Source organism: Triticum aestivum, chromosome 7D (genome assembly GCF_018294505.1).
Source record: "Triticum aestivum cultivar Chinese Spring chromosome 7D, IWGSC CS RefSeq v2.1, whole genome shotgun sequence".
Classification (NCBI taxonomy): Eukaryota; Viridiplantae; Streptophyta; class Magnoliopsida; order Poales; family Poaceae; genus Triticum; species Triticum aestivum.
Genome location: NC_057814.1, coordinates 5,823,273 through 5,837,418, shown reverse-complemented (window position 1 = coordinate 5,837,418; position 14,146 = coordinate 5,823,273).

Below are 14,146 nucleotides of genomic sequence, written 5' to 3'. Positions count from 1 at the left end.
TGCACCGTTGTCTCCGCAGCCTCCGATGTCGGCTCAACCTCCCCCACACCGCCGTCACCAACAACCACTGCATCACTGTCTCCGCTGTCGGCTCAACCTACTCGCACCGTCATCGCCAACAACCACTACATCACCGTCTTCTCTCTCACCGCAGCCTCTACCGTCGCCTCAACCTGCCCCGCACCACCATTCCCAACAACCACAGCGTCGCCAACAACCTCCTGCATCCTTGCACCTCCTAGATCTCCACCGCAGAGGGTATTCCATCTACTGGCCCACACCGCCCCCCTTGCCCCACTCCGTTGCAGCTGGCGACCTCTCGTACCCTGTTGTCAATGTTGTACTTTAGTTGCAACGTCGCCGGTAGCTTCTCCACCAACACATAGCCGAGTCAGTGGTAATCAATCGATTCCCTTGTTTAATTTCAGCAATCACCATGTTTCAATATTCATGTTCATGTTTAATTTCAGCAATTGATTCCCTTGTTTAATTTCAGAAATCACCATGTTTGGATGTTCACATCTAAAATTAAGACAGCCTATAGTCAATGTTCATGTCTGGATCTGTTCGGTTTGCTTCTGATGCTAATGGTATTATGCAGCAGTCACTAGTTAATTTTATTTTTGATGTGTTAACTAGCATGTATACTGACGACAGATTCATGACCGTGCTATATACTGATGATATATTCTTAATGAAGTCTGCTAAAGTTAGTTTTGACCATATTTTCAAAGATGACCCATATGTTCGGATGAACTGAACTAAGCTTTGCCTTTGACTTGTTTTGATCATTTTCTGGTTGTCTTGGTGAACATGGAGACACTTAAAATGCTTTAGTTGGATTCTGGAGTGAGCTCGCTGCCCTGCTCCTTAGTGAAAGACATACTACCTCCGTCTAGGTGAATAAATCATTCACGTAGTTCTAGATCATCGATTTGAGGAACTAAATATGTGATATATGTCATGAAAAGTATATCACTAGATTTCTACACGGATGTAGTTTCTAAATATATATTTTTGTCACATATAATACATATTTAGATAGTTAAATCGTCGACCTAGAACTACGTGAATGACTTATTCACCGAGATGGAGGTAGTACCATTCTTCCAAAAGAATCAAGAATTGGACGTAAAGTGGATAACCTACTTGGTATCCCCTTTTCCTATGGTCTAAACACATGCAGAAACTGATTGACATCTTATGAGATTAGTTACCGAGTCCAACTTGCAAATTGTACTTTCACCAAGGGAGTTTTACTTGTCAGATAGATAATTTAACATCGGTGTTGAAGAATCATCGGATGAAATAGATTAGAGCATTGTGGTTTTGGTCCTTGCAGGTGGCCAGTAGGAAATTCATCATTCAGAACAATTCTGGCTGAAGTACGGGTGGAAGCTTTTTGCTAGTGTGGTTGTTTGCATGCAGCTGCAATTTTAGTTATGGTTTTAGTACGTAGTAGTTTAGGAGCACACAGTCAAAATGCTTTATTATAGTTTATGGTTGTTGTCTTTTTTCCATACTAATTCAGGGCACAACCAAAGTGTACTTGGTTGGTTATGGTACAAAACATTGGACACGGATACAATATTTTTTATACTTTGCATGTGCTTTGTGAAGATTGTATGATAGCTGCATTGACAATATTTTAGGTTGAAATTATCTCCCTGCTAAAATGCTGTCTATGTCATGGTGAAGCCATGGGGAAGAACACACAATTCAACATATGAGTGATTATTTTTGGAAGTCAGTAGTATGCTTGCACAAGAAAGGAACGAACTTAGGTAAACCTATTTTCTCTCTCGTTGATTCTTCTTCTGACCAAAGGGGACACACTATCTGTCCTGAATATTGGAGTGGAAAGACTGTAAGCAACTATAAATTCTTCTGAGGATTTTGACAATTCTCATAGTGGCATCGAGTTTGGAACCAAGACATCTTCTTCTCGCTGCAATAATTAGAAGCACATCGTGCCTAGTCCACTTTATGTACAGCCACCCTCCCCAATCTTCAGCTCCAACGCTCTACTTTCATCTCTTCATTAACCTGAACTACTCCCCCATAACTACACATGAAGCAACTGGCCAAATACAGAGATTGCTTCCCCCAATTTTACTCAAAAAAGTTGAGGATGCAACCGTGGTCCAAACATCCAGTACTCTGGTCCACTTCTAGTCTACTTCGAGAACATTGGCATGCCTCTGGCCAGGATGTACTGCTACCAATGAAGAGTGGCTGTTCGTGGTGGTACCAGGAGGATGTGCAATGGGCTTCTTTGATGACGTGGGAGGGTGAAAGGGTAGCTGCGAGGACCAGGAGTCGATCGTAGTTTCTCAAGGACGGGAGTTGCCCTATCTGCATCAAACTGCTGTTGTAGTGCTGGTAAATGGCCCATGTCGTCGTATACCTAACACTCTAACAGAAGAAAATGGAGCGGGGGGGGGGGGGGGGGGGGGCAGGGCCGGTCCTGATATTTTGGGGGCCCGGGGCGAAACTATAATTTGGGGCCCTTAAAATAAACACTATAAGAATATATGATCACATAAGTGCACAAATCCGACAGGGCATGTATATTGGTGAATATGGGTTCACTCACAACTCTTGTGAATAGTTAATTTGAAAAAATACTAGTCATATAAAAAAAATTAACAGATTATACATAGGTATTAAGTTTCACAAGGAAATTACATTCTAAGCAAAAATGCCAAAGTCGAAGTTATATTGAAAAATATTTTTTTGATGAATAGTAAGGCCCGATTGTATTTTCTTCTCTAAGAATACCACTGGTCCCATTTCTTCACATAGCTTCACAAGTGAGTAGAATGGTCGACCAAGTTTTATACCGCCAAATTTCAGAATGTTTTGAATTTTTCTAGTATTTAAAAAAAAATTATTAGTTATACGGGTGTAGATGGAACCATGTTCATCTTTGTATTTTCAAAAAGCAGCATTCATATCAAATAATTGATACATATTACCTTCAAAATTTCATCTAACAATCATCAATAAAATTCACTACTTATGATTGAGTCGATGGCACCTCTCAGTAATTCTATCAAGTTAACCACACTTTGTTTTCTTTTTCCTCTTTTTATCAAATGCATATATTCTAGGAGTAGGCGACATTATGACACACAGATCAAAAGAAATAAATTACATCAAAGCTTGAACACCGCAAAGCTATGCATCAAGCATGCATTCCAATATAAAATACTTAATTAGCAATATAGATATGGGAAATAGGTAATATTACCTCGGATCATTGGGGTCGGTGTCCATGATCATTAGCAATATATATTGATGTCTGATGGAAGGAGCTCGGCGACCTGCATCACTGTGTGTGCGTCAGTCGCGTGAAGAGCGGAACAGATCCGGTGGAGTTCGTTGACGTGGCAAGTCGTGAACTTCGTCAGCACTGCCTGCCCTACCATGGTCGTCGTCCCCTTGGAGTCTAGCATGAATGCCGCTCCCGCGTCCGCCCCACCACCGGCTTGCGGTTGTCGCCGGCGCCGACGTAGGAGGAGAAAGCTGCGACGGCGAGACCAGGCTGCCCATGGTTTGTTCTGCGATGACCAAAGGAGATCGGGGAATAGATTGAATAAGGAAAGTCATAGCGATGAGAAGGAAACCCACTAATCTGGCTAGGGCAAGGCAACCAGGCTAAGCATTTTTAGTTTGAGAGAAGCGTACAGGCTAACAGATCAAATCCCAACTATCAGCGGCTTCGTCCGCAGTCTTCCTAGGCCATGGCCTACGTGGATAGTACCTGGGTGGGGGCCCCTATACATGGGGGGCCCGGGGCGGCCGCCCCCTCTGCCCCCCCTCAGGGCCGGCCCTGGGGGGGGGGGGGGCAGCGTCCCGAGTAGGCCATGGCGTGGGCGCGGAGCAGGCAGGCCGTACCGTCATGCCCGCCGAGCAGAACCACTCGGAGGCTGAGGTCGGACGACGGCGCAGACGGATATGAAAGCGCCATGGCCGCCGTCTGACGTGCTCGCCCTCCCCCTTCCCTTATGTTTACGGGAGGGAGAGGAAGTTGCGGGCGCCGTGGTGCGAGGAAGGCGAGGAGAGAGGTCAGCACTCGGAGGCCGAGGTCGGACGACGGCGCCTACGGATCTGCGAGCGCCATGGCCGCCGTCTGATGCGCTCGCCCTCCCTCTTCTCTTTCCTTCCCTTCTGTTGATGGGAGGGAGGAGGTTTCGGGCGCCGTGGTGCGAGGAAGACAAGGAGAGAGGTCTGCGGTGGCAAGGTCCGAGGGGCGTCGGTGGCGGCAATGTGGCTGCGGTGGCGAGGTCGGGGAGAGGGCTGAGCGAGCGGAGGTGTGTGTGGGGCCGCGAGGTCTGGGAGAGGGCTGGACGAGGGGAGGTGGCCCGCCTGCAGCCCCCACGCTGCCTAGCGACCGGTGGAGCGACGGGGGAGCACCGCCATCGAGCGCCTCTAGGGTAAGTGCGGGTCGGATGCGGGGGGAAGGGGGCGCGACCGCGCAAGGGGAGGAAGCAGCTAGGTTTTCAATCGCTGCTGCTTCGTTTTTATAGGGGTACGTGAAATGTCCAAAATACCCTCGACGGCCATCCAGTTTTACAGGCAGTTGTATGAATACTTCTACACTAAGTAACGCACAGACCACGCTCGCAGGCACAGCGGCTGACAGGCGCGGCCCACCAGGGATGGACCCACACGTCAGCGAGGCAGCAAAGTAATTCTGGAGTAAGAAAAGCCAGTAAGAAAAACCGAATGAAAGCAACTATTCGTTGTAGCAGTGTCGCCTCTTGATCCGACGGTCGATATCATCTGAGGGCGTGATCGGACGGTCCAGAATGCATCAAAACACTGATCCAACGGCCAGGAGCGCCGAGTGGTGAGGAGGCTGGGTGGCTCCTGCTATGCTTGTTTCTGGATAGCGTCATTTATTTGGTTGTTCGAATTTGGGGCCTGTTTATTATGAGGTTAAATTAAAACCCAGGGTTTCTTCTGAAAAGAATCAATCGCGCGGCTCACCCAGCCTCTCCTCGCACTTGGTCACTGACATATGGGCCACCGGCATGCTGGCATGCCACATGGCAGGGTGTACGCCCGAATACGAAAGGAGGCACCGTATTTGCATGACCGAACAAGTTGTAGCACCAGTTTCGTGTATTTTGCAAGTTTAGGTACCAAATTGATCGTAATGGACAAGTTAAGGCACCTAGAGTGCATTTAACTCTTCCAGTTTACTTATGTATTGTTATCTCTGTGTTTGCATATTTTGGATACCTTTTCCTCTGTATAATTAAATATGTTTGCGCATCATTCCAGTCAAACTTACTACTTACTTGTTCCCCTTCTCTTTATTTTGTCCTGCTCCTTCCAATTCCCAATTTTTTTTTTAAATCCAATTCCCAATATTAATAGTCACTTGGGTGCTCTGACTCGGTATTCATTATTTGCCGGTACTTCGTCATCTGCCTTGCCTTTCCACTAACTCATATAGGATTTAATCAATCTTGGTCACATGGAATTGTATTACTGCATGCTACATATCCTAATTGTTACCACTTACCAGTTAAGTAAATAAAAATTGATTTTTTTGAAAGCAACCAACCGGTTAAGAGTATATATAAAATTGACCATTCCCTGGTATGTTTATTTATCTCATTAACTATGAATGAGCAAATTGATTTTATACATATGGCTTGTGTTATCTATATAGTAGGCCTGGTTGGCCTGTGTGGATGTGAGCACCATTTTATGGCAGTTTGCCATGCGAGAAATTAACAATTTTCTAATGAGTACATGATGCGTGCACTTGATTAGTCCTAGGTAGCTACAAGATAACTGTTTGTTGGGGGGGGGGGGGGGGGGGGGGGGGGGGGGGGGATGTCCGAAAGCTCGGGTCGGATAATGGCATCGTGGAAAGTTCTGTATTCTGCTTCGGTACAACCCCTAAATACATCAACAGAGGAGATCTCTCCATACCCCTTCATAACAAAGGGTACAATGGTCTTTCTTAAAAATATGTCGCCCGTGCTCTAAAAATAGAGACGCCCCAAAAAAGTCATGTGCCTACTAGGCATTGAAGTCGAGACCTCTAGTTGTTGTGAGCACATTGATAGCCACTTGTAACAAAACAACTTTCATGACACATATGTAGCGCCGTTTCCCATCAAATAAAATCAAAGTACTTAGTAGATCAAACCGGCAGTGTAGGAACGGGCAGGACACTATAAAAAATCGACTGAGGAGATGTTGTAATTAAAGCGTTTTTTCAATTTTTGAAATATTTAGTGAAAACACGAACATTTTTTAAAATACAAAATGTTTTTCAATATTTTCACTTATTTTGAGAACTCGAACAGTTTTCAAATATGAGAACATTTTTATAAAAAAATTCAAAAAACTCTGATTTTCCAAACTTGCAGACATTGTTTTCCCAAATTGTGAACATTTTTCTAAAAGTGGAAATATTTTTTCAAAAAAATAATAACTTTTAAAATGTGTAAACATTTTCTTGAAAACGTGAACAATTTCTAAAATTTTCAAACAGTTTTTAAAAAATGCGAACACTTTTTCAAATTTGGGCGCACTATTTGAAAACACAAACATTTCTTCAAATTTGCGACATTTTTTACAAAATTACGAACATTTTTTGAAACATTTTTTATTTTCTAGGACCTTAGCATTTTTTCTATATTTTTTACATTTTTCTTCGCTTTTTCGTTAATTTACCTTTCTCCTTTTTTAATTCTATTATTCTTTTTTAAACCTGTTAAAAAATTAGAATACCAGAAAATGCTCTTGTTTTCAAATATTATTTATGATTTAAAAAAATGCTCTGGAATTAATGTTCCCGTTATGACTTTTTTGTTCACAAACTTAAGTAATTTTTGTGTTTCATAAAAAGGTATGTGTTTTGGAATTTCGTTCAAAATTTTCATCAGTTTTTGGGAATTTGTTAACAATTTTGGGTAAAGTGTTCAAGCTTGTAACATTTTCATACACAATTTGAAATTGCAAACTTGTTGGCAAATTTTATGAAATGGTGAGGACATAAAAAAATGTTCATGTTGATTCATAATGAAGGAAGTTGCAAATAATATAGGCATTCAAATAAAAAAAACTACATGCCCACTGATGCACCAGTCTAGTCTACTCGGGCACACTTCTCTCAACTGATATTTTTTTGGACTATATATAAATGACCCCTAACTTCTTGAAGCAACCTGGCACATGCATATGAGGCATCCATGCTAGGTTTGAATGGTTTTTCACACTATGTGCACGTTGCGACATCTCTTACCATTTATCGGTCCCTTTTCACCGAGAAAACTCCAGAAAATGTAAATCTTGTCAAAAATCCAAAAAACTTGGCATGGTGCCTTGAATTGGTCATAGAAGCTTCTTGTTCTACGAGTGATTTTCTCACTCATGGAATTCACCGGGGTCGCTCCTCCGTCCTTCCATTTATCTCTCGTTCATTCTCGGTAGATCATGCTAATAATGTGTTGTAGAGTAAAACGAGAGACAATAGCAAAGACAAATAATGAGAATTATGTGTGATCTTTATTGATAGTCCATATATTTATAGTGTTATTACAACAGATGCAAAGAAACAGGTGCCTGCTCGGGAAGGGGTGTGGCCAAGTGGCGGCAGTTGCCAAGTTAGCAACCGTTTGACGGTTTCTTAAGCACGGATTAACCATTGATTAAGTTAACCAAAACAAAAACCACCCTGGGGAAATTTAACCGATTTGCTAGATTTCAGGGGCATAAAAAACCGGTTTCAAAGTTGAGAGGGTTTGTGATGCCAACGGCCACGTTTGAGGGGTACTTTTCTTCAGAGACAAAACACAGACACGATTCGATGATTGGGCTGTTCCTTGGAAAAAAAAACGATCATTGGGCCTGGCCCAGTACACCACGCTCGCGCGCACCGGCCACCCTCGATCCTCGCCTTCTCCGGCGTCTCCGCCGCAAATCGGCACCGGCGGCAACTCCTCTCTCTTGACTCTTGTGCGGCCCCCGAACGCCCACCGACCTCCGCCTGTGCCCTCAGTCACTGCAGCCACACCCACACTGCCTACTGCCAACTGCCAACTGGAGCAGCGCCACCATGAGGGAGGCTCCCGAGACGGCGGTGGTTGGGATGCGGGCCTCGCCAGTCCTCATGGCGGGCGGCCCCCGTCGGCTGCGGCGCCTGGGGCGCACGGCCACCGCGTGAGCCGAACTGTTCCCCACACCGAACAAGGCGTGATTTTCCCCCCTTGTACATCTCGTCTCCTTCAATTTTTCTGAAGGCAGCCAACTTAATTTAATTCAGAATGGCCTTTTGATTCTCCACAATCGGTGCGAAGCTCTGACCAGTGTGCCATAGCATTAATTTAATTCTGAATCTGAATTGCCTGCTGATCATCATTCATTGAATTTCCGTCTCTTCTTTCCTTGTTCGTTCCATGTGTGTGCAACGAACCCATTACTTCCTACCATGCTTGTACAATTATTTGCCCATGGATTGCAGACTTGCAATTTGAAGCAAGCAAGAGAGCCATGGGGCTCATTTTTTGTTTGACCAGTGAGGAGCTCCAGTTGAGCTTCCCGGATGCAACAAGCTTTTTTTGTCCAGTGATTGTTTCGGAAGAAAAAGGAAACGAATCATTCGTTCATTTGCTTAGTGAAAAGTTCAGTCTATTGTTTGGGCTTCTGGGACCTACGTTGCACGGATACTTAGATACGTATCGGATACGCGATACGGGGATACGCCCGATACGCTAATTTTCTGAAAACATGGATACGGCGATACGTTTATATGTAGATATTACATATATTAATTATTAAAAATATTGAAAACAAAATAGAGCTTCCACTAGTAGAAAAATGGTCAAATGTGAAGCATATCAGTGCCGGTTTGATTTTGAGCCGGCACTAATGTGTCCATTAGTGCCGGTTCCAACGGCTAGCCGGCCGCTCTCATTAATACCGGTTCGTGGGGAACCTTTAGCACCGGTTCGTGCCACGAACCGTTACTAAAGAGAGTGGTGGCAGGATGTTGTCAGTCTGGGGCCCCTCCAGCAACTTTAGTACCGGTTCGTGGCACGAACCGGTACTAAAGGTCGACGTACATAAACCCTTCGTCCACCCGAACTCGCTCTGTTCTTCCCCTTTCCCCTCTCCTCCTCTGCTCTTCCCCTCTCTTCCTCGAGCTCATCACACATTTTGCCCAAAATTTGTCAAGATTTGGAGGCCCCCATCCATTCAAATGATCACAAAGGTTAGCAACTTTGTCCTTTCATCTCTCATTGCTAGATAGCTCTTGCAATGCTTTGTACAGTGATTAATTTGTGAGTTTAGTAATTTGGGAGGAATTATATGTGCTAGTATTTGATTTATATGCAATTTGAGGTCAAAAATAACACTTAGTTTGCATATGTAGGTGTGGTTTACTTAGTGCCTTCTAGATCTCCGTCGTAACCACCGTCGATCGCTCGCACCGTCCCGTCACCGGCACCACCTTGTGGTGAGGCTCTTGTTCATGAATGTTTTACATTATCAAATTGATGTTTGTGTGATTTGGATATATAGTTACTCGTATAATTATCTTACCCGTACGTTGTTTGTTATACATAGTGCCATGGTTTTGATATCCGTCCCCGTCGGCCCTCATCCTTGTTATGATTCGGATGTGGTATATTCTCTTTTAAAACTAGTTGTTGCATTTCGTGTTTATGACAAATTATGCCCATCAAGTTGACATAGATATTTTTATCTAGGAGGTATGTGAACCGGAAATTCCAACCGACCCTATTGTCGAGAGGTTAAATTTAGTTGAAAGAGAAAACGAGTATTTGAAAGAAAAATTAAAAAGAATTAAGGGGGAGAAGATGGAATTGGAGTTGCATGTTGCCAATGTCGTCGATGATCACAAGATCAAGATGGAGAAAATGTGGTTGAAGATTAGAAAGATTAGAAAATATGCCATTGATAGTGTGGCTTGGTATCATTATGCTGTTGGATCAATTGTTACCTTAATTGTGATCTTGATCGCATTTGTTGTTGCATTTAAATTCTTTAGCTAGAGAGTTATTTGTATGTTGCATTTAATTAAGTGTTGTATATGAACTTTATGTTTGAACTTGTATTAATTTGGTCTATTCGGTGTTGTGTAATGAAGATGAGCCGGCAATGGATGTATGATGACCGATGCTCTCCCGAGTTCATTAATGGTGTGCATACTTTTCTGCTTGCCGCTGAGGCAAACAAGCGGGCGGATGGTTTTATGCCTTGTCCATGTGCTGGCTGTAAGAATGGTCACAATTACTCTACGTCAAGAACCATTCACATCCACCTATTTGAGTCCGGTTTCATGCCCCACTATAATGTTTGGACCAAGCACGGAGAAAGAGGGGTTATGATGGAAGAATGAAGAAAAAGAGGACGACGACAGCTATCCTGGCCATGGATTCCCTGAATACGATGATACAATAATGGGGGAAGAAGCTGAGGCAGCATTGCGGGAAAAAGCTAAAGAAGAGGCATCAGATGAGCCCGCTGATGATCTAGGTCGGGCCATTGCCGATGGAAAGAGAAACTACGCAAGTGATTTGGAGAAGAAGAAGTTGCAGCACATGTTAGAGGATCACAAGAAATTGTTGTACCCGAATTACGAAGTTGACAAAAAAAAGTTGGGCACCACACTGGAATTGCTGCAATGGAAGGCAGAGAATGGTGTATCTGACAAGAGATTTGGAAAGTTGCTGGTAATGATAAAGAATATGCTTCTAAAGGACAAGGAATTGCCCGAGAGTACGTATGAAGCAAAGAAGGTTGTCTGCCCTCTAGGGTTAGAGGTGCAGAAGATACATGCATGCCCTAATCAGAAATGTTATAGAAATTTTAGAAATGTTATAGAAATATTAGTTATATAATCAAAAATATTAGAAATTTTAGAATTAGTTTTAGTTAGATGAATTAGATTAATGTCAAATTGTTAGAATTTGCATATATATAGAATTTTAGTTATCACAACAGAGAGAACGACGAGCTTACGCGCGCCCTGGAAAATCCTTAACACCCGGGAAGAACACGAGGCAAGGGCGTTATTCCCTGGTGTGAGGGCTTTTCGGAATGGAACGCCGACTACAGGTCCCGTGCAAGAAAGAAGATGGAGGAGAAGAAGAAGAGGAAGCTAGAGGAGGAGCAGAGGAAGCATGACGCAGAACGCCTTCAAGGCCTAGAAGTAAAGCACGCGGACTTGGCACTCAAATTCCAGCAGCAGCAGCAGCAGATCGACTCACTTAGCCAGGAAAGGGGGTCTCAGCAGCGGCAGCAGCAAGCGGATGATCGTCCAGCATTGGATAGCACCGTCCCATCCATGCCGAGAAGCAGCGTTGGTTCCGCCCCGGGCGACACACTGCTGGATACATACCCTGTGGATGACATCATAGAGAACACTAACTGTGAGCTACACTCCAAAATGAAGAACATATCCATGAAGGTGGCGGATGGCGTTGCTTTTTACAATTACCCCCGAAGCAACCTTCTATTGCACCCCGATTCCAGAGGGCTATGCTCGTGCATATTCGGGGCTACAGCTTGACATTCCTGGAGGTGAAGACGAGCGCACACTGGGAGAGGCCATACATCGTATCATCCTATGGAGAAAGGATTGCATCATCTTTCGAAGTCCACCGACACCGCGTCGTCTGCCGACTCCTCCTTGAAGTCCGCCACCAAGTCAGCAGACTCCCGCTCCTCCAAGTCCACGAACGCGTGAGCCGACTCCTCCTCGAAGTCCGCCACCTCCTCCAAGTCCCCGAACGCGTGAGCAGACTCCTGCTTCAAGTCCGGCACAGCGTCAGGCCACTCCTCCGGTTTCAAGTCCGACACCGTGTCAGGCCACACCTCCTGTTTCAAGTCCGGCATAGCGTCAGGCCACTCCTCCTGCTCCAACTCAGCCACGTCAGCCGTCTCCGCCGCCTCAGCAATCGCAGAAGAGACACGCCGCAGTTATGGTGCGTAGCGGTACGAGTCGAGGTAGTTCAGGAAGTACAGGCGGAGACAAGCGATATAAATATGGTCCAAGCCTCGCTCCTCTTCCTCAGAGGCCTTACGACATGACCGAGGAGCAAAACGCAGCCATAGTGCAGGCCCAAGTGGACGCCCATTTTGCACCGAAACCGGCACCGCCGCCAAGGGAGAAAGTGCCTGAGGAAAAGATTGACCACTTCATCGTATGGCTAGAGCACCAGCTCCCAAGCCTGTTGACTCAGACTATGAGCGCCAAATCAGGAAGTCACATCGAGCACGACTACAGAAGGAAGCGAGCTCGAGCTCGAGCCAACAAGCAGCGGGAAAAAATTTTAGGAAAACCGTTCCCCAGCTGGGAGAACAGGCGGTGCAATCGACCCCCCCCCCCCCCCCCCCCCGCTTGTTGTGCCAACAACACATGAGAGGAGTACGCGTGCCCAATATTATTGTGGGCAAACCGTTAACGTTCCCCAGCTGGGCGATGTGGTAATAACGGAGGAGCATATAATGCAGGCTGAAATGCTCAAGATCTCTGTTGGACAACTCCTCAAAATCGAGCCCATGTCTCCGCTTAGAGAGGAGGAAATAAAACAGAAATATGTCCGGGGCCAACCTTTGGTCGAGCCAGACAAGGTCAAGAACCTCCCAACGAGAATGTATGAATTGCATCAATGGTACATGAACATTATCAAGATTTCCAATCGAGAGTCCCTCATGGTGAATGTCAAGGAGGAGCATTACTTCCATGAGAAAGCTCTGTCCATTGAGTATTCAGAACTATTTCAGTTATACAATCAAGACGCACTCGACAAATCTATCGTCAGTTGCTATTGTCTGTAAGTGATTTCTTTCTGTAATTTAAGTCTCAAGCTAGCTGTAGTGATTATTTTGATCAATCATTACATGTAATTATCCTCACTATATATTCTTTTGTGTGGTATTATATGTAAAATGAAGATGTATGAAATGAAAAAATCTGGACGCTATGGCATTGGGTTCATTGACCCAAATACCATTAATGAGTACACATGGAATCTTCCAACTTCTCGAGATAGTTTAGAGGAAAGCATGCTGGAGTTCTTAAAGCGCCTCAATACCAGTGAAGATATACTACTTCCTTACAACTTCCTGTGAGTCACACTGTCTTGTACTATAAATTCTGTTTTTGCTTACTAGCTAGCTAGATATTAATAATTAAGTGTATAGGGTTTACGGTAGTTGATTAGTGTTATGCACATGCCCGCTTAATTAAGACATGCAAACGTGTGCGCATGCAGTTTCCACTGGATCTGGTTAGACATTAAAGTTGACAAACGAACAGTTGAAGTACTGGACTCACTACTGAAAGAAGAAAAAGACTACACCATCGTGAAGGGGATAGTCAACAGGTAATTTCAATCATTATTAACTATATCTCGGCCTATTTAGATCGTCATTTCCTGATATGAACTATTTAATAACCCCTTTATTAATTTTCTTTGCCGGAGGGCAGGGTTTGGGAAAAGTTCATCAAGGTGACTCCAGGCAAATGGGCAAAAAAGTTGTTTTGGTATCGACCAAAGGTAATTAATTAAGTAGTACTAGCTAGCTACCATCTCTTTAATTCTTGTTTCAATACCATTAATTAATTATCATGCTTGATTAATCATTATCTGATTCAATTTCCTTCTCGTAAAGGCCCTGAAGCAGGCACCGGGGAATGATCTGTGTGCATTCTACGTTTGCGAGAACATTCACATGATGGCGTCCGAAAGGAGCAGATCTCAAAGACAGGACTGGGTACGTTTGTCAGAATACTATTCACACCATTATCAATATCTAGTCACACAACTAATACACATGCATATTGATCACCTTCTTAACAGTTCAGAGAGGTGCGGGAGCAGCTCCTACCAGCGGAGCGCATACTAGAACTTCAAGAGTAAATAGCGGGATTTTTGCTCGACCAGGTCATAGATCCCAAAGGAGAATACTATTACCCGCTACCGTCCCATGAACCACTTGTCATCGTGCTCCGAAGGCACCAAGGCAATATGTAGGAGAAATTGTATATGTATATACATGTGTATGTGTGAATAATTAATGGTGTTGGTTGTGAGACATTCGATGATATATATGCATAACGTGTACAATTTGTAGATCGTAAAAT